The 24,588-nt window shown below is 48.3% G+C and overlaps 1 protein-coding gene and 1 pseudogene across 1 annotated transcript in view; one reads left to right on the top strand and one right to left on the bottom strand.

Annotated features, from left to right (window-relative positions):
• The window catches only part of LOC132416835 (NACHT, LRR and PYD domains-containing protein 2), a 1,001,898-nt gene that overhangs the window by 886,399 nt on the left and 90,911 nt on the right, over positions 1-24,588 (bottom strand).
• Positions 1,160-4,648, top strand: LOC132416845 (leukocyte immunoglobulin-like receptor subfamily A member 6; annotated as a pseudogene).

The raw sequence follows: 24,588 nt of genomic DNA, 5'->3' as shown, positions 1-24,588 counted from the left end.
AACTACTGAAGCCTGCACACCCAGAGCCCGTGCTTTGCAACAAGAGAAGCCACTGCAATGAGAAGCCCATGCACTGCAACGAAGAGTAGCCCCCACTTGCCACAACCAGAGAAAGGCCGCGCGCAGCAACGAAGACCCAATGAAGCCAAAAATAAATAAACAACAAAACCCCACCACAAGTAGCATTTCTCAGTGTCAGAGCAGACGGGGGTCGCGAGTGGGCACATCAGTCATCCATCCTGACTGTGGGGTCTGACACCTTCACCCTCTCATACTGGTTAGAAATTAACCAATATTGGGTCCCACCCATGTCCTGGCACCACTGAGCCCACAAACTGTCTGAAGAGTGGGGTTCAAACAACATGCTGAAGGCGAGGAAACTGAGGCTCAGAGACATAACTTCAGGGCTCAAGGCACACGGGGGGAGGATGACGAGGAATACTTAAATTAAATCAGCTTCGTCCCCCAAGTCAGAGCACTGACCCACTCTCTGTCCCATAAAAGTGAAGACAGGAGCATATAGTAAGGACACAATGCCCAAGGATCAAGGGCCACCGAGCAGGCAGGAACGACTCAGGGGCTTGTTCCCAGGAAGGTGCGGTGGACGCTGTTTCAGGAAAAAGGGAGAAGTCCCTGAAGGGGGCTGAGACAGAAAGCAAACCCACACTCTGGGGCCAGGGGACCACGCATGTTTCCTTCCTTATTTCCCTGAACTTCTCCTCTGTGCTCATTGCCACACTGACCTCCACGGAGCTGTAGGCAGATGTTAAACGTGTCTCTCTGCTGATCTGAGCTCTGCGGTGCAGCAGGAACCTGCAACCTCCCTGAAGCATCGCCAGGGCCTGGGTGACCCCTGTCCATGGTGAGGACCCCACAGGGACCTGCTGATGGACCAGCTGAGGACGAAGGAGATCCAATGGGGAGGCTCTGAGAGGGAAAGACGTGCCTGGGTCACCCTATTATGGAAGGGGCGTCTCAGGAACACACCGGGTCTGTCATGGGAATGAGAGCCAGGCTCCTGGGGAGGGGCAGTTCCCCTTCCTGTGGGGCTGCTGACGTGACAGCCCCGTGACGGGGAGGACCAGCCTCCCAGTGCACACACCCTCGGGTCTCCGTCCTGAGGGCACCGTGGTCTCCTCCATCTGCACCGCCTGGACCACAGGGACGAGACGCCATGCCCCCCAGCCTCACGGCCCTGCTCTGCCTCGGTGAGATGGAGGAGGGGGAGGGGAAGCTCCAGCCAGGGACGGACCCCTCCCCACAGCCAGGCTGCTCTGTCAGGAGACCCCAGGACTCAGGAGGCTCACGGGTAGGAGAGGCGCTGCTCAGGATTCAGGGCGAACCTCTCACAGGGGTCTCTCTTCCAGGGCTGAGTGTGGGCCTGAGGACCCAGGTGCAGGCAGGTGAGTCTGTCCCCAGGTGTCCCACCTCCCTACTGATCATGGGGATAAGGGGCCACTCCCAGGCAATGGGGTGGGGAGCAGCGGCTCTGGGCTGAAGGAGGGGGAGTCCGGGAGGTTGGGGGCTGAGAGCTGGGGACCTGGGGTGAGGATGTCTTGTGACCCAGCCTCTGATGTCCTTCCAGGCACCCTCCCCAAACCCACCATCTGGGCTGAGCCAGGCTCTGTGATCCCCTGGGGGAGCCCCGTGACCATCTGGTGTCAGGGGACCCGGGGGGACCCGGTGATCCGTTTGGATAAAGAGGGAAGCTCACCTCCCTGGGAAATACAGCCCTCACTGGAGCCCAGGGACAAGGGCAAGCTCTCCATCTCACGTATGACACAGGACTACGCAGGGAGATATCACTGTTACTATCGCAGCCCCACTGACTGGTCAGAGAGCAGTGACCCCCTGGAGATGGTGGTGACAGGTGAGAGGACACTCGGGGGTCCCAGCCTCAGGCTCTGCCCGCAGGAAGGGGGTCTGCTCTCAGGGGTCTGTCCCTCTCACAGCCCAGCCCTGGGGGAGGAGAGGGGCGTGTGAGCACCATTTCTCAATCTCCCTCCTTCTCTCCTAGGGGTCCACAGGAAACCCACCCTCTCAGCCCTGCCGAGCCCTGTGGTGACCTCGGGAGGGAACGTGACCCTCCAGTGTGGCTCATGGCTGCGACTGGACGGGTTCATTCTGACTAAGGAAGGAGAACCCAAGTCCTCCTGGACCCTGGATGCACAGCGAGGCCCCCATGGGCAGACCCAGGCCCTGTTCCCCGTGGGTCGCGTGACCCCCAGCCACAGGTGGACGTTCAGATGCCACGGCTTTTACAGGAACACCCCCCAGGTGTGGTCGGCCCCCAGTGACCCCCTGGAGCTCCTGGTCCCAGGTGAGGAGGTCCCACCCTGGTCTCACGTACTTCTTCAGGCACGAGACAGATTATTAGATGCTTTTCTCCCAGGATTGTCCTTGATGAGAGGCTGGGGTGAGGGAGAAGCGGGGCGCACAGGACAGAGACACAGAGTGTGAGCGACAGTGAGGCCTGGGCCCAGGATGGGAGAAGGGGCTTCATGGGAAGAACCAGCTCCTACAGCCCAGGGCTGGTCTTCCCCCAGGTGTGTCTGGGAAGCCCTCCCTCCTGACCCCGCAGGGCCCTGTCGTGGCCTCTGGACAGAGCCTGACCCTCCAGTGTCGCTCTGACGTCGTCAGCTATGACAGATTCGCTCTGTCCCAGGAGGGGAGACAGGCCCTCCCCCAGAGTCGTAGCCGGCAGCCCCAGGCTGGGCTCTCTCAGGCCGACTTCCCCCTGGGCCCGGTGACCATCACCCACGCGGGCCGGTACAGATGCTACGGTGGACACAACCTCTCCTCCGAGTGGTCGGCCCCCAGTGACCCCCTGGACATCCTGGTGGCAGGTGAGGAGCCAGCCGGTCAGTCAGGGACCCAGACTCTGCACAGGCCCTGCCTGGGGAGCCCCAGCTGGTGATGCTGGGACCAGGCGTGAGGGGTCCCCAGGGAGGGAGGGAGAGAGACATAGAGAGACGGGGGTGGGCAGGGAGACGGAGAGACTCGGAGAAAACAGAGACAGACAGAGATGAGGGGCCTCAGGGAGGCCCTGCTGAGTCGCAGTTCGGAACTAGGGGGCGGGCAGCCCCTCACCCCCCTTCCTCTCTCTAGGGTCGTTCCCTGACACGCCCTCCCTCTCGGTGCAGCCGGGCCCCCTGGTGGCCTCAGGAGAGAACGTGACCCTGCTGTGTCAGTCAGGGAGCACAAAGGAAACTTTCCTTCTGTTCAAGGAGGGGGCAGCCCGGCCCCCACTGCGTCTTAGATCAAAGTACCGAGGTGGGCATTTCCAGGCCGAATTCTCCATGAGTCCCGTGACCTCAACCCACAATGGGACTTACAGGTGCTACGGCTCACTTAGCAGTAACCCCTACCTGCTGTCACACGCCAGTGCCCCCCTGGAGCTCGCAGTCTCAGGTGAGGGACCCTGACCCTGTCCTCTCTGACTCAGTCAGCTCAGGGCTCTGTCCCCAGAAATGTCTGAGGTAGTAATGAATGAGGGGACACAGTGGGCCTCCAGAGAGGAAGACATTCAATGGCCCCTGACTCCAAAGTCTCACCACTGGATCCTGGGTCCTCAGCTGTTGAATCAGTGGGAACTCCCAGAAGTAGGAGAATAAGATTATAGAGTTCAATCTCAGACTGAACACAGAACACACAGCACTCAATTATTTCTGTCTTAAGAGACCACTTTTCTCACTGATCCTGAGCACCGGGGGCACAGCCAACTCTGTTCCAAAGTGATTCCAAAGCAGGTTTTGAATTCAAAGAACACATGGCGGCTGAGAGAATCCAATGAGGAGAGCAGAGGGAACCTGGCATATTAGAGGAAGGGTTCATTAAGGAACTGTGTAGAAGCTGTAATATGAGAATTGGAGGCATTGAGGACACAGAACCCAGGAGAAGGGCTCGTGTCTCCCCAACTCCTCACTCACACCCTCACTTTACGATTCTCATGAGCAGCTGACACCATCCACCCGCCACAAAACCAGTCAGATCCCACGGGTGATGAAATCACTCAGATATGGGGCTGGGCTCCGAGGGTCATGTCCTGTCAAGGAGAGGCAGGTTCCCTGGGTGGACATCCTGGAGTCTAGGGTGACTGGGATCTGCTCTGACCGTGTGATCTCTCGTCCATAATTGCTACCCTCACACCGCCAAGACTACACAGTGGAGAACCTCATCCGGATGGGCATGGCCGGCTCAGTCCTGCTGGGCCTCGGGATTCTGCTCTTTCAGGCTCAACACGGCCACGGAGGACCCCAAGATGCAGCCAGGAGCTGAACACAAGAGGGGACCGTGCACCGTCCGAGTGGTGGAGCCCTGTCACGACCGTATGTGCCCAGGAGGTTTTGGAAGAGAATCTGCAGCACGTGTTGTGTGAACTGTCTGACCAGGGAGGGAGAGACGTGGTGTGGGTGCAGGAGAAGGCCCGGGAGTCCCTGTGGAGGACTGGGCCTCGGATAACCATGGTGCCTTCCCTCCCCACCAGTGATGACTCTCCCTGACTGCCCCGTCCCCTCTCACCCCTGTGACGTGAGGCACATCCCACATGGCAGGTCTGTGTCCACACCTTACACACCTTCATGCTCTGGCCCACTTTCATGTAATATATTTGGTTTTTTTAAATTTCCACATTGGCTGCTGTGTGCTATTGACCTCCATCCCTTCAGTCAGAAACAGAATGTCGTTTAAGTAACTGAATAAACGGGTGAACTTGGGGTCCTGTTTCGAACAGATAAATCCAAAACTCCTCCCTAAAACTCTCTCTGGACCCCTCAAGCCCTTCTCTCCTCGTCAGATGACACCTGGCATCGTTTCTCCAGAAACACCATTAGTGTGAAGGAACACCGTGGCGTTTGAAGTGACAGCCAGCTGCTGTGCTGGTAAACGGGCTTAGGAATTTACCATTTTGTAAAAAGCCCAGATGTGTGGCATTTGTCTCTTTCTTCAGTGTAAATCCTCTCTTCGGGCTTCCCTGGTGGCGCAGTGGTTGAGAGTCCGCCTGCCGATGCAGGGGACATGGGTTCGTGCCCCGGTCTGGGAGGATCCCACATGCCGCGGAGCGGCTGGGCCCGTGAGCCATGGCCGCTGAGCCTGCGCGTCCGGAGCCTGTGCTCCACAGCGGGAGAGGCCACAGCAGTGAGAGGCCCGCGTACCACAAAAAAAAAAAAAAAAGCTCTCTTCGTGGCCAACCTCACGGTACGCGTATGAATGCGCTGAAGCAGAGGGGGAAGCAATACGTAGAATCGTCTTTCCCAAAGAACTGAGGCTGACCCAGCTGGGGCACAGCTCAGCAATGACCCCGATACACACAGACGTGTCCTTTATATAAAGCATCGCGAGTAGATCGTTTCTACTCAGCTTTATGCCGGGTTTCCATGAAATTATCCTAGTGCTAGGCCTTTGCATCCTAGTCCGTCCCCATGAGAGGCAAAAGAGAAAACAATGGAAATATCAGTTGTGGGAGAAAACACTGAGCACTTTAAGTCCCAGTACATTACTGGTAGGTGTACTAACTGCCTCAGTCAATTTGGGGAGTAAATAAGAATTATCGGTTAAAAGGAGAGACACACAGCTCTGACCCACAGTTACATAACTTAGGGAAAAGGTGGACATAACCATGAGTATACATTCAGGAGAACTGTGACAGAGGGGTCGTTCACATTAGACAAAATCATAGAAACAGATCTCACCAAAAACGAATGGACTGTTATACATATGCAACCGAATTTTATATGACAGAAAAATACACAAAGGTAAACGGCTACAATAATACAGATCAATTTTCAAGCCTGATGGTCAGTAAGTAAAGAAAAACTATAAGAGTGTACTTCATTACATCAAATTCAAAAGCAGACAATGTGGGACCCAACTAAACAAAATAAGAATTTAAAGAGGAAGAATAACAATTGATACCAGAGAAATACAAAAAATCATGAGAATACGATAAACAATTCTTTGCTAACAAACTGGACAACCTAGAAGAAATGGACACGTTGTAGGAACATACAGCCCACCACAACTGAATCGAGAAGAAATAGTTAACTTTGAATAGACTGATCACTACGACTGAAATAGAATCTGGCATGGACACATATACACTACCAAATGTAAAACAGATAGCTAGTGGGAAGCAGCCGCATAGCACAGGGAGATCAGCTCGGTGCTCTGTGACCACCTAGAGGGCTGGGATAGGGAGGGTGGGAGGGAGACGCAAGAGGGAGGAGATATGGGGATATATGTATATGCATAGCTGATGCACTTTGTTATACAGCAAAAACTAACACACCACTGTAAAGCAATTATACTCCAATAAAGATGTTAAAACAAACAAAAAAAACCTCCCTGCAAACAAACACACAGGACTGGATGACCTCATGAGAGAATTCTGCCAAACATAAAAAGAAGATCTTACGCTGAGCCTTCTCAAACACTTCCAAAATACTAAGAGGAGGAAACAGTCCCAAAGGCATTGTCTGAGGCCACAATCACCCTGATACCCAAAACCAGACAAAGACACTGCCAAAAAGGAAAATTACAGACCAATATTTCTGATGAATATAGATGCAAAAATGCTTAACAAAATATTAGCAAACCGAATCCAACAACACATAAAAAGAATCACACACCATGATCAAGTTGGATTCATGCCAGGGTCACAAGGATGGTTCAACATACACATATCAATCAGTGTGATACAACAGATCAACAAAAGAAAAGACAAAACTGATTCTGCACCAGGAACTCCAGTTGCAAGAGCCAGGTGCGAGGCCTCTGCACGTGGCCCCCTGGGAGCAAGTGAAACCAGACTAAACACAAAGGAAAAAAGAAAAAGCCATCGCAGAGCTGTGACTATTTTCAAGGCTACTGTTTTTCTGTGAAACACACTGCCTTTGGGGCAAAACAAGGAAGAAGCTGGTGATTCTCATGTGCAGCACAGAAGGACAGCCACTGCAGGCCAGCCTCCCCAACTCTGAAGGCACTCCAGCCGTGTGGCTGACAGGTTCTTGGTGCTCCAGCCGGGTGTCAGGCCTGAGCCTCTGAGGTGGGAGAGCTGAGTTCAGAGACCACCAGAGACCTCCTGGCCCCATGAAATATCGATCGGTGAGAGCTCTCCAAGAGATCTCCGTCTCAACGCTAAGACACAGCTCCGCTCAACGACCAGCAAGCTACAGTGCTGGACACTCCATGCCAAACAACTAGCAAGACAGGAACACAACCTCACCCATTAGCAGAGAGGCTGCCTAACATCATACTAAGCTCACAGACACCCCAAAACACACCACCAGACATGGTCCTGCCCACCAGGAAGACAAGATCCAGCCTCATCCACCACAACACAGGCACCAGTCCCCTCTACCAGGAAGCCTACACAACCCACTTACCAACCTTACCCACTGGGGGCAGACACCAAGGACAATGGGAACTATGAACCTTCAGCCTACAAAAAGGAGACCCCCAACACAGTAAGTTACGTAAAATGAGAACACAGAGAAATACACAGTAGATGAAAGAGCAAGGTAAAAACCCACCAGACCAAACAAATGAAGAGGAAATAGGCAGTCTACCTGAAAAAGAATTCAGAGTAATGATAGTCAAGATGATCCAAAATCTTGGAAATAGAATGGAGAAAATACAAAAAACGTTTAACAAGGATCCAGAAGAACTAAAAAGCAAACAAACAATGATAAACAACACAATAAATGAAATTTAAAATTCTCTAGAAGGAATCAATAGCAGAATAACTGAGGCAGAAGAATGGATAACTGATCTAGAAAATAAAATAGTGGAAATAACTACTGCAGAGCAGAATAAAGAAAAAAGAATGAAAAGAATTGAGGACAGTCTCACAGACCTCTGGGACAACATTAAACATACCAACATTCAAATTATAGGAATCCCAGAAGAAGAAGCGAAAAAGAAAGGGACTGAGAAAATATGTGAAGAGATTATAGTTGAAAACTTCCCTAATATGGGAAAGGAAATAGTCAATCAAGTCCACGAAGCACAGAGAGTCCCATACAGGATAAATCCAAGGAGAATCATGCCAAGACACGTATTATTCAAACTATCAAAAATTAAATACAAAGAAAAATACTAAAAGCAGCAATGGAAAAGCAACAAATAACATACAAGGGAATCCCCATAAGGTTAACAGCTTAACAGTTTCAGCAGAAACGCTGCAGGCCAGAAGGGAGTGGCAGGACATATTTAAAGTGATGAAAGGGAAAAACTTACAACCAAGATTACTCTACCCAGCAAGGATCTCATTCAGATTCGACAGAGAAATTAAAACCTTTACAGACAAGCAAAAGCTAAGAGAACTCAGCACCACCAAACCAGCTTCACAACAAATGCTAAAGGAACGTCTCTAGGCAGGAAGCACAAGAGAAGGAAAAGACCTATAATAACAAACCCAAAACAATTAAGAAAATGGTAATAGGAACATACATATCGAAAATTACCTTAAATGTAAATGGATTAAATGCTCCAACCAAAAGACATAGACTGGCTGAATGGATACAAAAACAAGACCCATATATGCTATCTACAAAAGACCCATTTCAGACCTAGGGACACATACAGATGAAAGTGAGGGAATGGAAAAAGACATTCCATGCAAATGGAAATCAAAAGAAAGCTGGAGTAGCAATTCTCATATCAGACAAAACAGACTCTAAAACAAAGACTATTACAAGAGACAAAGAAGGACACTACATAATGATCAACGGATCAATCCAAGAAGAAGATATAACAATTATAAAGACTTATGCACCCAACACAGGAGCACCTCCATACATAAGGCAAATATTAACAGCCATAAAAGGGGAAAGCGACAATAACACAATAATAGCAGGGGACTTTAACACCCCACTTTCGCCAACGGACAGATCAACCAAAATGAAAATAAATAAGGAAACACAAGCTTTAAATGATACAGTAAACAAGATGGACTTAATTGATATTTATAGGACATTCCATCCAAAAACAACAGAATACACTTTCTTCTCAAGTGCTCATGGAACATTCTCCAGGATAGATCATATCTTGGGTCACAAATCAAGCCTTGGTAAATTTAAGAAAATTGAAATTGTATCAAGTATCTTTTCCGACCACAACACTATGAGACTAGATACCAATTACAGGAAAAAAACTGTAAAAAAATACAAACACATGGAGGCTAAACAATACGCTACTAAATAACCAAGAGATCACTGAGGAAATCAAACAACACCTAGAAACAAATGACAATGAAAACACGATGGCCCAAAACCTATGGGATGCGGCAAAAGCAGTTCTAAGAGGGAAGTTTATAGCAGTAAAATCCTACCTCAAGAAACAAGAAAAATCTCAAATAAACAACCTAACCTTACACCTAAAGCAATTAGAGAATGAAGAACAAAAACAACCCAAAGTTAGCAGAAGGAAAAAAATCATAAAAATCAGATCAGAAATAAATGAAAAAGGAATGAAGAAAATAATAGCAAAGATCAATAAAACTAAAACCTAGTTCTTTGAGAAGATAAACAAAATTGATAAACCATTAGCCAGACTCATCAAGAACAAAGGGAGAAGACTCAAATCAATAGAATTAGAAATGAAAAGGAGAAGTAACAACTGACACTGCAGAAATACAAAGGATCATGAGAGATTACTACAAGCAACTCCATGCCAATAAAATGGACAACCTGGAAGAAATGGACAATTTCTTATAAAAGCACAACCTTCCGAGACTGAACCAGGAAGAGACAGAAAATATAAACAGATCAATCACAGGCACTGAAATTGAAATTGTGATTTAAAACCTTCCAATAAACAAAAGCCCAGGACCAGATGGCTTCACAGGCAAATTCTATCAAACATTTAGAGAAGACCCAACACCTATCCTTCCCAAACTCTTCCAAAATATAGCAGAGGGAGGAACAATCCCAAACTCATTCTATGAGGCCACCATCACCCTGATGTCACAAAAAAAGAAAACTACAGACCAATATCATTGATGAACATAGATGCAAAAATCCTCAACAAAGTACTAGCAAACAGAATCCAACGGCACATTTAAAGGATCATTCACCACGATCAAGTGGGGTTTATCCCAGGAATGCAAGGATTCTTCAATATACGCAAATCAATCAATGTGATATACGATATTAACAAATTGAAGGATAAAAACCATATGATAATCTCAATAAATTCAGAAAAAGCTTTTGACAAAATTCAACACCCATTTATGATAAGAACTCTCCAGAAAGTAGCCATAGAGGGAACTTACCTCAACATAAGAAAGGCCATATATGATAAACCCACAGCCAACATCATTCTCATTGATGAGAAACTGAAATCATTTCCACTAAGATCAGGAACGAGACAAGGCTGCCCACTCTCACCACTATTATTCAACATAGGTTTGCAAGTTTTAGCCACAGCAATCAGAGAAGAAAAAGAAATAAAACAAATCCAAATCGGAAAAGAAGTAAAGCTGTCACTGTTTGCAGATGACATGATAATATACATAGAGAATCCTAAAGATGCTACCAGAAAACTACTAGAGCTAATCAATGAACTTGGTAAAGGAGCAGGAGACAAAATTAATGCACAGAAGTCTCTTGCATTCCTATACACTCATGATGAAACATCTGAAAGACAAATTAAGGAAACATTCCCATTTACCATTACAACAAAAAGAATAAAATACCTGAGAGTGAACCTACCTAAGGAGACAAAAGACCTGTATGCAGACAACTATAAGACACTGATGAAATAGATTAAAGATGATACAAACAGATGGAGAGACATACCATATTCTTGGATTGGAAGAATCAACATTGATAATGACTATACCACCCAAAGCAATCGACAGATTCAATGCAATCCCTATTAAACTACCAATGGCATTTTTCACAGAACTAGAACAAAAAATTTCACACTTTGTATGAAAAACAAAAGACACCGAAGAGCCAAAACAGTCTTGAGAAAGAAACACGGAGCTGGAGGAATCAGACTCCTTGACTTCAGACTATACTACAAAGCTACAGTAATCAAGACAGTATGGTACTGGCACAAAAACAGAAATATAGATCAATGGAACAGGATAGAAAGCCCAGAGATAAACCCACACACATATGGTCACCTTATCTTTGATAAAAGAGGCAAGAATATACAATGGAGAAAAGACAGCCTCTTCAATAAGTGGTGCTGGGAAAACTGGACAGCTACATGTAGAAGAATGAAATTAGAACACTTCCTAACACCATACACAAAAATAAACTCAGGATGGATTAAAGTCCTAAATGTAAGGCCAGACACTATAAAACTCTTAGAGGAAAACACAGGCAGAACACTCTATGACATAAATCACAGCAAGATCCTTTTTGACCCACCTCCTACAGAAATGGAAATAAAAACAAAAATTAACAAATGGGACCTAGTGAAACTTAAAAGCTTTGGCACAGCAAAGGAAACCATAAACAAGACGAAAAGACAACCCTCAGAATGGGAGAAAATATTTGCAAATGAAGCAACTGACAAAGGATTAATCTCCAAAATATATAAGCAGCTCATGCAGCTCAATATCAAAAAAACAAACAATCCAATCCAAAAACGGGCAGAACACCTAAATAGACATTTCTCCAAAGAAGACATACAGGTTGCCAACAAACACAGGAAAGGATGCTCAACATCACTAATCATCAGAGGAATGTAAATCAAAACTACAATGAGGTATCACCTCACACCAGTCACAATGGCCATCATCAAAAAATCTACAAACAATAAATGCTGGAGAGGGTGTGGAGAGAAGGGAACCCTCTCGCACTGTTGGTGGGAATGTAAATTGATACAGCCACTATGGAGAACAGTATGGAGGTTCCTTAAAAAACTGAAAGTAGAACTACCATATGTCCCAGCTATCCCACTACTGGGCATATACCCTGAGAAAACCATAATTCAAAAAGAGTCATGTACCACAATGTTCACTGCAGCACTACTTACAATAGCCAGGACATGGACGCAACCTAAGTGTCCATCGACAAATGAGTGGATAAAGAAGATGTGGCACATATATACAATGGAATATTACTCAGCTATAAAAAGAAACGAAATTGAGTTATTTGTAGTGAGGTAGATGGACCTAGAGTCTGTCATACAGAGTGAAGTAAGTCAGAAAGACAAAAACAAATACCATATGCTAACACATATATATGGAATGTAAAAAAAAAAAGGTTCTAAAGAACCTAGGGGCAGGACAGGAATAAAGACGCAGACGCAGAGAATGGACTTGAGGACACGGGGAGGGGGTAGGGTAAGCTGAGACTAAGCGAGAGGGTGGCATTGACATATATTCACTACCAAATGTAAAATAGATGGCTAGTGGGAAGCAGCCTCATAGCACAGGGAGATCAGTTCATGCTTTGTGACCACATAGAGGGCCGAGATAGGGAGGGTGGGAGGGAGTCGCAAGAGGGAGGGGATATGGGGATATACGTATACACATAGCTGATTCACTTTCTTATACAGCAGCAACTAACACAACAATGTAAAGCAATTATACTCCAGTAAAGATGTTTAAAAAAAAAAAACACAAAACCACATGATCATCTCAATGGATGCAGAAAAAACATTTCATAAAATTCAACACCCATTCATGATAAACACTCACCAAAGTGTGTACAAAGGCGACATATCTCAACATAATAAAAGTTATTTTTGATAAACCCACAGCCAACATAATACTCAATGGTGAAAAGCTGAAAGCCTTCCAGCTGAATTGTGGAACACGACAAGGATGCCCACTCTCACCACTTCTGTCCAACATAGTTTTGCAAGTCCTAGCCACAGCAATCAGACAAGGAAAAAGAAAAAGGTATTCAAATTGGAAGCAAAGAGGTAAAACTGTCATTGCATGCAGATGGCATGATACTCCATATAGAAAACCCTAAAGACTCCACACAACAACTATTAGAACTGATAAGTTAATTCAGCAAGGTAGCAGGATACAAGATTAACACAGAGACATCTGTTGCTTTTCATTCCACTAACAGTGAAATATCAGAAAAAATGTAAAAAATCAATCTCTTAAAATTGCATCAAAAATAAAATACCTAGGAGTAAACCTGTTGAAGGCGATGAAAGACATATACTTTGAGAAATATAAAACATTGATAAAGGAAACTGAAGATAATTCAAAGAAATGCAAAGATATCCCATGCTCTCAGATTGGAATAACTGATACAGGTAAAATGGCCATACTACCCAAAGCAATCTACAGATTTCACACAATACCTATCAAATTACCCATGACATTTTTCACAGAACTAGAACAAATAATCCTAAAATTTATATGGAACCACAAAAGCCCCAGAATTGCAAAAACAATCCTGAGGAAAAAGAACAAACCTGGGGGCATAACCCTCCCAGACTTCAGACAATACTACAAAGCTACAGTAATCAAAAGAGAATGATACTGGCACAAAAACAGACCCAAGGATCAATGGAACAGATGTGAGAGCCCAGAAGTAAACCCATACACCTATGGTCAATTTTAGTATTCGACAAAGGAGGCAAGAATATACAATGGAGAAAAGACAGTCTCTGCAACAAGTGGTGCTAGGCAAACCGGACAGCTGCGTGTAAAAGAATGAAATTAGAACATTCTCTAACACCATATACAAAAAAAAATTCAAAATCAATTAAAGGCCTAAATGTAAGACCAGATACTATAAAACTCCTAGGGAAAAACATAGGCACAATACGCTTTGACATAAATCACAGCAATACTTTTTTTGGATCTGTCTCTTTAGAGTAATGGAAATAAAAAATATATATAAACAAATGGGGTCTAATTAAACTTAAAAGCTTTTGCCCAGCAAAGGAGACTGTGAACGAAATGAAAAGACAGCCTACTCGCTGACAGAAGTATCTGCAAACGATGGGACCAACAAGGGATTAATTTCCAAAATATACAAACAGCTCATGGAGCTGAATATCAAAAAACAAACTACCAAGTTAAAAATGGACAGAAGACCTAAACAGACATTTCTCCAGAAGACATACAGATGGCCAACAGGTACATGAAAAGACGGTCTACATCACTAATTATTAGAGAAATGCAAACCAAAACCACAGTGAGGTTATCACCTCTACCGCTCAGAACGGCCATCATCAAAAAGTCTACCAATAATAAATGCTGGAGAATGTGTGGCGAAAAGGGAACCCTCCTACACTGTTGGTGGGAATATAAATTGGTGCAGCCACTATGGAGAACAGTATGGAGGTCTTTTAAAAAACTAAAAATAGGGCTTCCCTGGTGGTGCAGTGGTTCAGAATCTGCCTGCCAATGTAGGGGACACGGGTTTGAGCCCTGGTCCGGGAAGATCCCACAGGCCGCGAAGCAACTAAGCCCATGAGCCACAACTACTGAACCTGCGCTCTAGAGCCCGCGAGCCACAACTACTGAAGCCCGCGCGCCTAGAGCCCGAGCTGCGCAACAAGAGAAGACACCGCAATGAAGAGTAGCCCCGCTCGCCGCAACTAGAGAAAGTCCACAGGGAGCAACGAAGACCCAACGCAGCCATAAATAAATAAATAAATTTATTTAAAAAAAAACAGAGTTACTGTCTGGGGGACAAGAGGTGGGGAGGAGCAGAAACGACTCAGAGGTCTGGATGGAGAGGAATGACCAGAAGGTGCTGCTGTGGATAGAAACAAGAAAGTCAGAGAGGAAGGGTCTGTGAGAAACAAAACCGCGTTCCCAGTGCAGGAGGCAGGTGGTGGTTCCTCTGTGTGTCAGTTGACAGGATTAGAAATATCCCCCCGAGCCTCCTTCTCCCCTGGGGTCATCCGTTCTGTGACAGCCCCACCGGCTCCGCTAGACAAGCAAGGCAGACAGCGGAGGAGCCCTCAGTGCTTCACCCGCTTCCACCTCACATACAATGAACCCATCCAACAGCCCTGGCCCGAAGCCCCGCGAATCCATGACCCTGGTCCAGCACCACAGTCAAGCTCGGCGGCAGACTCAGGACTGGTCGCTGCAACCCAGCACCTCCTTCCTGGCTCTTCCACCCCAGGGCCTCACTCCCAGCTGAGGAATTTGATTCTCATGGCCCCAACCTGATCTACTGCAGGACCCTCCCCTAGAAATAATTCTTCCAGGGTCTCCACCTGCCTTCAAGTAAATTCCAAGTATCTCCACATGACATTCCCTGAGGCTGACGATCAGAAGGGGCTGACCTCTCAGGACCAGCGAAGCTAACTCCTACCTCAAAGCAAGCTCCTCCCAGTTACCCACCTCCCCTCCCCAGACGCACACCTGAGTTCTCACCACACTTGTGTCTTCTCAAGGGGTCATCGTTGAGCCGATTATGAAAACCACAGACCCCTTTCCAAACCACCTAGAAGTCTTCCTGATTCATCCCACTCAACTGCGAATGTATTTTGTTGTAGGATTTGTGGAAGGGTTACAGAAGAAAACCTCATCAACCACTCAGATACTGACCCACTCATCACCTAGTGGTCAAATGGTGCTGGAGCTCTATCACTGTTTATTACCACCACAGTCCTCCCACAGTCCAATCCCTGCGGAGCGGCGACCATCTCAGCACAGCTGTGTGTTCATACCTTCCTTTCCGGAAAATTACCCTCTTGTCTCAAGGATAAAATCCAGGCACACTTGCAGGGTGCACTAGACCCTGTAGGACCAGGGCCCAGCATCCCCTGAACTCCAGTGCTCAGAACAGCTCCCCCTCTTCCCGGCCCAGGGTGCCGGCCCCCCACCACACCTGTGCTAACCTCTATCAGCTTGGGTCTCTCCTTCTCCAGAAAGTCCCCGCACTTCCATCACAAGGTTGCTGGGCTTCCACCTGTCACTGTGCCTCACTGTTTTTCTCCTTCTGGACAACTGAACAAAACTAGACCCAAATTATTTATTGTCTAAATAGGTATTGTCTGGTGTCATCGTTAGAGCTCCATGAGTCCAGAGAAAGAATCGGTCACCGTCACCAATGAATCTCATGTCTGGATATAGTAACTGCTCAATAAACGTTGGAAGGAAGGAACAAATTTCGCATTTTCAGCATCTCGGGAAAGGGAAGGGGCTTCTCCAAGGTCACACAGGTTCTATGAAAACCAAAATCAGAACTGGAACCAAGCAGTGCGCTGGGCGGTGCCACGCATGTGTCTCTTGCTTCCACAGTGTTTGGACTGAACAGACCCAAGGGCGCCCCTTCCTCCAGACTCGGACCACCCTCCAACCTTTTTTCCAGTCACAACCTTGGAATCACCCACTCAGCTCTCCTCGCCCTCCGGGACCAGCCAACACCATTTTCTGAGCTTAGCTCCTTACTGCCGACCAAGCAGGAGCTCCCAGATTCGTCACAATTACTCCGCCAGGTGGAGGCCGCAGTCACCCGCCTGGTAACGTGCGTCTGCCGCTCTCCCACACCTACCTGTCTCTGCGCTTCTCTTCCCACACGACGCAGCAGCTCGCGAGGGCGTGAGACACCGTTTCGCGAACGGGCCGAGGAGGAGCCGGAGGGCCCGAGCTCACTGGAAAAGGCAAAAGCAGCGCTGTGGCCGCGCCCTCTTCCAGGACGTGCCGAAGCCGTCCCAGGAGCGTGGGGAGAGCCCAGGACGCCGTGGAAGCCGCCCGGCTGACGGAGAAGAACCTGCGCCAGGCCCTGTGGGTCCGCAGGCCCTGGGCTCTGCCCGCGCAGACTCCACCTCTGGACTTCCTGGAGCCACTTCCTGGATGAGCAGGTGAAGCTCATCAAGAAGATGGGCGACCGCCTGACCAACCTCCGCAGGCTGCTCGGCCCCCAGGCTGGGCTGGGCGAGTGTCTCTTCCAAAGGCTCAGCCTCAGGCACCACTAGGAGCCCCTGGAGCCCAGCGGCCTGTGAGGAGCCCCTCCGGGCTCAGGGCTTCTGCCTGCAGCCTGTCCCTGCAGCCACTGGGCAGCTTGTTAACCGCCCTGGAGCCCTCTCCGCGCCCTGGGCGGAGCCAAAACTGGGCTGCTCCTCGGCCCTGCCCTGCATCCTCAACTTCCTGTCCCGGGACGAGTGTCACTCTCTGGCTTTGGGTTTGGCCCGAGGAGAGGCAGGGTGCGTGGGGTCTGGTGAGACCCACATGTGGTCTGGAAGGTCCCAGAGCCTGCTGTCTCCTGGGCCCCATCCTGCAGGTAGAGCAGCGTGAGGCCCTGGGGGGCTGTTCCTCTTTCTGAGCGGCTGCTATGAAGGAACCCGACGTGTCACACAGAGCCTGCACCTTGTCAGCCCCCGCGTGTCTGTCTGTCCTGCTGGCTCTGTGGACTTTGTGAGACACCAGCACGGCTGGGGACCATGGGAGGCACAGCCACGACCCCGACCCTCACTGCCCTTCTCTGCCTCAGTGAGCTTTGGGGAAGGGAGCGGGGTGAGGTCCCCTCTCCTCCCAGGTCTGAAGCTGAGAGACCCCACGTCTCAGGAGATCAGTGGGGGCAGAAACTGTGGGGGAGGAAGGATGTGCTCAGCCCCAGATCTGACCCCAGAACTCAGGGCCCAGACCAGGCCTGGAGCATCTATGATGTGTGCTGGGGGATGGGCGCTCACAGGGAACTCTCTCCCAGGGCTGAGTCAGGGCCCGTGGTAAGTGAGGCCCCCCAGACCTCCTGCTTCAACCCAACAACCCCCTGGTCATCTGGGGGGAACACAGCAGGTCTGAAATGATGCTGACCTGTCTGGGAGGGGCCTGGGGAATGACAGCTGGGGAAACTGAGGGGAGAAGGGCACCCCTAACACTTCAGGTCTGATCCCTTTCCAGGGGTCCTCCCCAAACCCTCCATCTGGGCTGACCCAGGTGTCGGTCACCAAGGGAAGCCCTGTGACCATCTTGTCTCCGGGATCTCTGAGGGCTGATGTCTACCGTCTGTATAGAGAGAGGCCCTCTGGACTCTGGGAGGCTAAGGCCCCACAGGACTCCAGTAACAAGGCCAGTTTCCCCTTTGAATCCTCGAGCTCAAGCACTGCAGGGCAGTACCAGTGTGTCTATCACTGCAGGAAAGACAGGTCAGAGTGGAGTGACCCCCTGCCCCTGGTGGGGACAGGTAGGAGGGAGGACCCGGGTCCCCTCCCACTGCGGCAGCGTCCTTACAGGCAGAGGGAGCAGAGTGTGGGCTCAGGGGGACGGACGTCTCCCCTCACAGCCCACACCTGCGGTGAGCGGGCTGAAGGCCCCCTTTAACCCAGCCCCTCCCCTCCCTCTCAGCAGCCGCGCCCTGTGGCGGCCTCAGGAGGGGGCGTGTCCCTGGCAGCTCACAGTTTCCAGCGGGCACTCTGCACCTGCTGAAGGAGGGCGGCGCAGACCCGCCCGACGCTGGACATCGAGGACCCATGGGACGGGACAGGCCGTGTGCCCTGTGGGCCCCCTAAACTCCTCCCGTGGGGGAACCCGCGGATGCTATGATTCTCCCAGCTCCCTGCACATGTGTGGTCACACCCCAGTCACCCTCTGCATCGCCAGGTCACAGGTGAGGGCCCCCAGCCCCATCGTTTCCTGGACCCCTGACCTGAGCCTTGTGCCCAGTGAGCCCTGGGGTGATGGGGGGTCAGGGGCAGTGGCCTCCCGGGGCAGAACCACTGGCGGGAGGCCTGGGAGGGACCAGGAGAGCTCTCACTGCAGCCCCAGTGAGCAGTGTGGGGTGTGCGTCCCCCTCGGTGCCACTGTCCCTTCTCTGCAGGGGTGTACAAGGAGCCCTCCGTCTCAGCCTAGCCGGGCTCTCTCGTGCTCCGTGGAGACAGGCTGATCGCCGGTGAGCAGCCCCTGTCCTGCCCCACGTCCTGACTGTGCTGTCAGGGTGCTGGGCCCAGAGCCACCCCTGGTGGTGATGGGGTCCTGGGAGGGGTCCTAGAGCAGACACTGAGACAGGGCAGTGGTCCAGGGAGAGTGAGTGAGAAAAATGGAGCGGGTGCCGGGAGATAAGAGAGACCCACACAGAGGGGCTGAGAGCAGCTGAGAGGGGGTCACAGACAGGGTCCCTGGAGAGAGGATGGTGGTCCCTCAGCTCAGGGTCAACGGTGTGTTGGGGGTGGCTCTGTACACATCACGACCTTCCTCGCCCCCAGAAATGTACAGGAAACCCTCCCTCTCAGCCCAGCTGGGGGCCTCAGAACCCTGCAGAGAGAACGTGACCCTGCAGTGTGGCTCTGAGGTCTGGTCCGATCCCCTCCATCTGTCCAAGGAGGGGTCACTCACTCCTCTAATGCACCTTCGTCTGCAGGACACGGCTCCACCCTTTCAGAACAACTTCACCTTGAGTCCTGTGACCTCAGCCCACAGTGGGACCTACACGTGCTACAGCTCACTCAGCACCTCCCCCTCCCTGAGGTCACAGCCCAGCGACCCCTGGAGCTCCTGCTCTCAGGCGAGGAGGCCCCTCCCCATATCCATCGAGGAGCCAGACCCTCGGCTCACAGCCCTGTCCCAGGGCAGCTCTGAGCTGGAGGAGAAGAAGGGGGACGCAGGGACGTCAGCCACAGGTGGCCCCACCCCACGGAGGGAGGGACAATACAGGGGGAGTCCCTCTCCCTCTACTCCACTCACCCCACCCCAGGGTCCAGGCAGTGCTAGGTGTGTGCAGAAGGGAGACCGCAGAGCGGAAGCTCTGAACTTTGAGGGAAGACGTGGAGCTAAGAACAACATGAAGATCCAGACACGCGCCACATCCTCCTTCTGTCCTTGTTCCAGGCAGCACTGGGGGCCTGCAGACTCTCACCCACATGCACGAACGCCATGTCTGCTGAGTAACAGAGTCCTTCCTCTTAGCCTAGAAGAGACACAGTCTCCCCAGTCCTGGGCTGAACTTCTGTTAACCCTTCCCCACTAAACCTTTACAGAAGGGTCGCTTCCCACTGGACCTGGGGCTGGGAGTGGAGATGAAGGAAGGAGGGGGCTTCATGTCTCAAGTATAACTGAGGTCACTGGTGCCTATTGGGTGGTCATAGTGAGAAGAAATGCATGAAGGGGAAGATGCACAGCCGAGAGAGGGAGAGAAGAGCAGGTGCCCTCCTCGCCTCTGTCTGGGTGCTGATTCCTAGGAGCACTTAGAGTCATCACGGCACCTATGGAATCAGCCCCACCATATGAAGGGCAGAGTGAAGGTGGCCTCTCATTTTCGGGTCAGGGAGGTGGTGGGATTCACTGGAGAGCTACATGTAAGTCATCAAATTAGAACACTCCCTCACACCATATACAAAAATAAACTCAAAATGGTTTAAAGACCTAAATATAAGACATGACACTATAGGACTTCCCTGGTGGCGCAGTGGTTAAGACCCCACCTGCCAATGCAGGAGACACGGGTTCGAGCCCTGGTCTGGGAAGATCCCACATGCCGTGGAGCAACTGAGCCCGTGCACCACAACTACTGAGCCCGTGCTCTAGAGCCCGCGAGCCACAACTACAGGGCCCGTGTGCCACAACTACTGAAGCCCACGTGCCTAAAGCCCGTGCTCTGCAACAAGAGAAGCCACTGCAATGAGAAGCCCACACACCACAGTGAAGAGCAGACCCCGCTCGCTGCAACTAGAGAAAGTCCTTGCGCAGCAACGAAGACTCAACACAGCCAAAAATAAATAAATTAAATAAATAAATTTTTTAAAAAAGACATGACACTATAAAACTCCTAGAAGAGAACATAGGCAGAACACTCTTTGATATAAATTGTACCAATATTTTCATAGCCTTATTTATTTTTTTGGCCGTCCCGCGCCTCTTGCAGGATATTACTTCCCCGACCAGGGCTTGAACCTGGGCCACGGCAGTGAAAGTGCTGAGTGCTAACCACTGGACCACTAGAACTCCCAACTGTACTAATATTTTCTTAAATCAGTCTCCCAAGGCAAAAGAAATAACAGCAAAAATAAACAAATGGGGCATAATCAAACTTAAAAGCTTTTGCCCAGCAAAGGAAACCATCAAAAAAATGAAGACACAACATACGCAATGGGGGAAAATATTTGTAAACAATGCGACCAAAATATACAAACTGTTCATATGACTCAAACTCAAAGAAATAGACAACCCAATCAAAAAACGGGCAGAAGAACTAAATAGACATTTTCCCAAAGACATACAGACAGCCAACAGGCACATGAAAAGATGCTCAACAATGTTAATTACTAGAGAAATGTAAAGTGAAACTACAATGAGGTATCACCACGGTACAGTCACCAGGGCTAACGTCAAAAACTGCAAATAATAAATGCTGGAGAGGGTACGGAGAAAAGGGAACCCTCCTACACACTTGGTGGGAGTGTACATTGGTGCAGCCACTGTGAAAAACAGTAAGGAGGATGCTCAAAAACCTCAAAGTAGAGCTACCACATGATCCAGCCGCCTGGGCATATGTCTGGAGAAAACCATAATGTGAAAAGATACGTGTACCTCAGTGTTCATAGCAGCACTATTTACAAGACAAGCCACATAGCCAAGACATGGAAACAGCCACAGTGCCCATCAACAGGTGATGGATTAAGAAGATATGGGATATATATGGTACATATATACACATACATATATATACATAATGGAATATTATTCAGCCATAAAATATGAAAATTGCCATTTGCAGCAGCATGGATGGAACTAGACAATAGTATGTGTAGTTAAACAAGTCAGAGAAAGACACATACCATATGATATCACTTATATGTGAAAAATAATACAAAGAAATCTGTACACAAAATAGAAACAGACTCACAGACATAGCAAACAAAATTATGGTTACCAAAAGGAAGAGATGGGGGCAGGATAGAAATTAAAAGTATGGGATTAACAGATGCAAACTACTATATGTATAATAGATAAGCAACAAGGAGTTACTGTATAGCACAGAAAATTATACCCAATATCTTGTAATAACCTATAAAGGAATATAATCTGCAAATCACACACACACATCCACACACACACAAAAGAATCACTATGCTGTACACCTGAAACTAACAATATTGTAAATCAACTATACTTCAATTTTAAAAAGAAGTATAATTGATATGACAAGAGATGACAGAAAATGCAAAAAAAGAACTACAGGCACCACAAATAGTCAAAGAATCTTGAAAAAGAACAAGCTGGAGGAATCACTGCCAGATTTCAAAATATACTACAAAGATATAGTATTAAAACAGTATGCTGGGCTTCCCCGGTGGCGCAGTGGTTGGGAGTCCGCCTGCCGATGCAGGGGACACGGGTTCGTGCCCCGGTCCGGGAAGATCCCACGTGCCGTGGAGTGGCTGGGCCCGTGAGCCATGGCCGCTGAGCCTGTGCGTCCGGAGCCTGTGGTCCGCAACGGGAGAGGCCACAACAGTGAGAGGCCCGCGTACCACAAAAAGAAAACAACAACAGTATGGTAATAGAAAGCAACAAACGGATATATAGACCAACGGAACAGAATGAAAATCCTAGAAATAAACCGACCCGTGTGTAGTCAACTAATATTTGACAAGAGAGTCAAGAGTACACAATGGGTAAAGGATAGTCTCTTCAATAAATGGTGTTGGTCATATATACAATGGAATATTACTCAGCCATAAAAAGAATCGAAATTGAGTTATTTGAAGTGAGGTGGATGGACCTAGAGTCTGTCATACAAAGTGAAGTAAGTCAGAAAGAGAAAAACAAATACCGTATGCTATATATATGGAATCTAAAAAAATAAAATCGTTCTGAAGAACCTAAGGTCGCAGACGTAGAGAATGGACTTGAGCACATGGGGAGGGGGAAGGGTAAGCTGGGATGAAGTGAGAGAGTGGCATGGACATATATACACCACTAAATGTAAAACACATACCTAGTGGGAAGCAGCTGCATAGCACAGGGAGGTCAGCTCGGTGCTTTGTGACCACCTAGAGGGGTGGGATAGGGAGGGTGGGAGGTAGACGCAAGAGGGAGGAGATACGGGGACATATGTATATGTATAGCTGGTTCACTTTGTTATAAAGCAGAAACTAACACACCACTGTAAAGCAATTATACTCCAATAAAGATGTTAAAAATAAATAAATGGTGTTGGAAAAACGGTGTATTGACGTGCAAAGCACGTCATTAGACCTTTCCTTATCTTGCCACTACATTTTGGATTAGAACATTTACGATTTACCCTCTTAACAACTTTCAAGTATATACTACATTACTGCTAATTACAATCACAATGCCGTGCATTAGATCCCCAGAACTTATTCATCCTCTACCTAGAAGCCTGAAGAACTGTAGTGTGTTAATTTTGCCTGCTGTATTATATACTGGAAACATCCTTGTAGTATTTTATTGTCTATATGTGCAAGTTCTTCTAGGTTTTATATGGCAAAAATCTCCTGGGTAGCATAAACATATTTGAAAATCTAAGGGATAATGATGCATTTCTTATTTAATGGACTGTCTTAGTTTGTATAACCAGAAACAATGTGGAGTAATTCCTTTTGTCCCAGACCTTCACTAACACGGGTTATTGTCAGATTTTAAAAACAGTTTGCTAGTCTCACATTCAAGATATTGAATTCTTAGATTAAAATTTCCCCAAAGAAATCTCCAGGCCTAAATGGTTTTACTTGCAAATTCTAGAAAACATGTAAAAACAATAATATTAATTCTACTCAATGTCTTCTAGAAACTAGATGAGGAGGAAATGTTGTATTAATTTATGAGGCCAGACCAACTCGCATAGTAAAAGTAAAGAAAACGAAAACAAAACAGAACAAAAATTTGCAGGCCAGTCTCCCTCATGAGCATAAACATAAATGTCTTCAACAAAATATTAGCAAATCAAATCTAACAACATACTTTTAAAATACTACACCACATCCAAGTGGGGCTTATCCCTGGAATGCAACATTGGCTTGATATTCAAAAATCAAGCAACCAGGGCTTCCCTGGTGGCGCAGCGTTGAGAGTCCGCCTGCCGATGCAGGAGACACGGGTTCATGCCCCGGTCCGGGAAGATCCCACATGCTGCGGAGCGGCTGGGCCCGTGAGCCATGGTCGCTGAGCCTGCACGTCCGGAGCCTGTGCTCCACAATGGGGGAGGCCACAACAGGGAGAGTCCCACCTACCACACACAAAAAAAACAAACACAACTGGACAGAAGACCCAAATAGACATTTCTCCAAAGAAGACATACACATAGTCAAGAGGCATGTGAAAAGATATTCAACATCACCAATTATTAGAGAAACACAAGTCAAAACCACAGTGAGGTATCACGTCACACTGGTCAGAATGGCCATCATCAAAAATCTACAAATAATAAATGCTGTTGCTGGGAATGTAAATTGTTGCAGCCACTATGGAGAATAGTGTGAAGGTCACTTAAAATCTAAAAACAGAGTTACCTCATGATCCTGCAACCTCACTCTTGGGCAGATATCTGGAAAAAACTCTAATTCAAAAACATGCATGCACCCCAATGTACCTAGCAGCACTATTTACAATAGGCAAGACGTGGAAGCAAGCTTAATGTCCATCGACAGATGGATAAAGAAGATGTGATATATGTATAATAGAATATTACTCGGCCATAAAAAAGAATGAAATAATGCCATTTGAAGCATCATGAATGGACTTAG

Source organism: Delphinus delphis, chromosome 20, assembly GCF_949987515.2.
Source record: "Delphinus delphis chromosome 20, mDelDel1.2, whole genome shotgun sequence".
Taxonomy (NCBI): Eukaryota; Metazoa; Chordata; class Mammalia; order Artiodactyla; family Delphinidae; genus Delphinus; species Delphinus delphis.
Note: the sequence above shows the minus strand (reverse complement) of the source record. Positions and strands in the feature narration are given on the sequence as shown.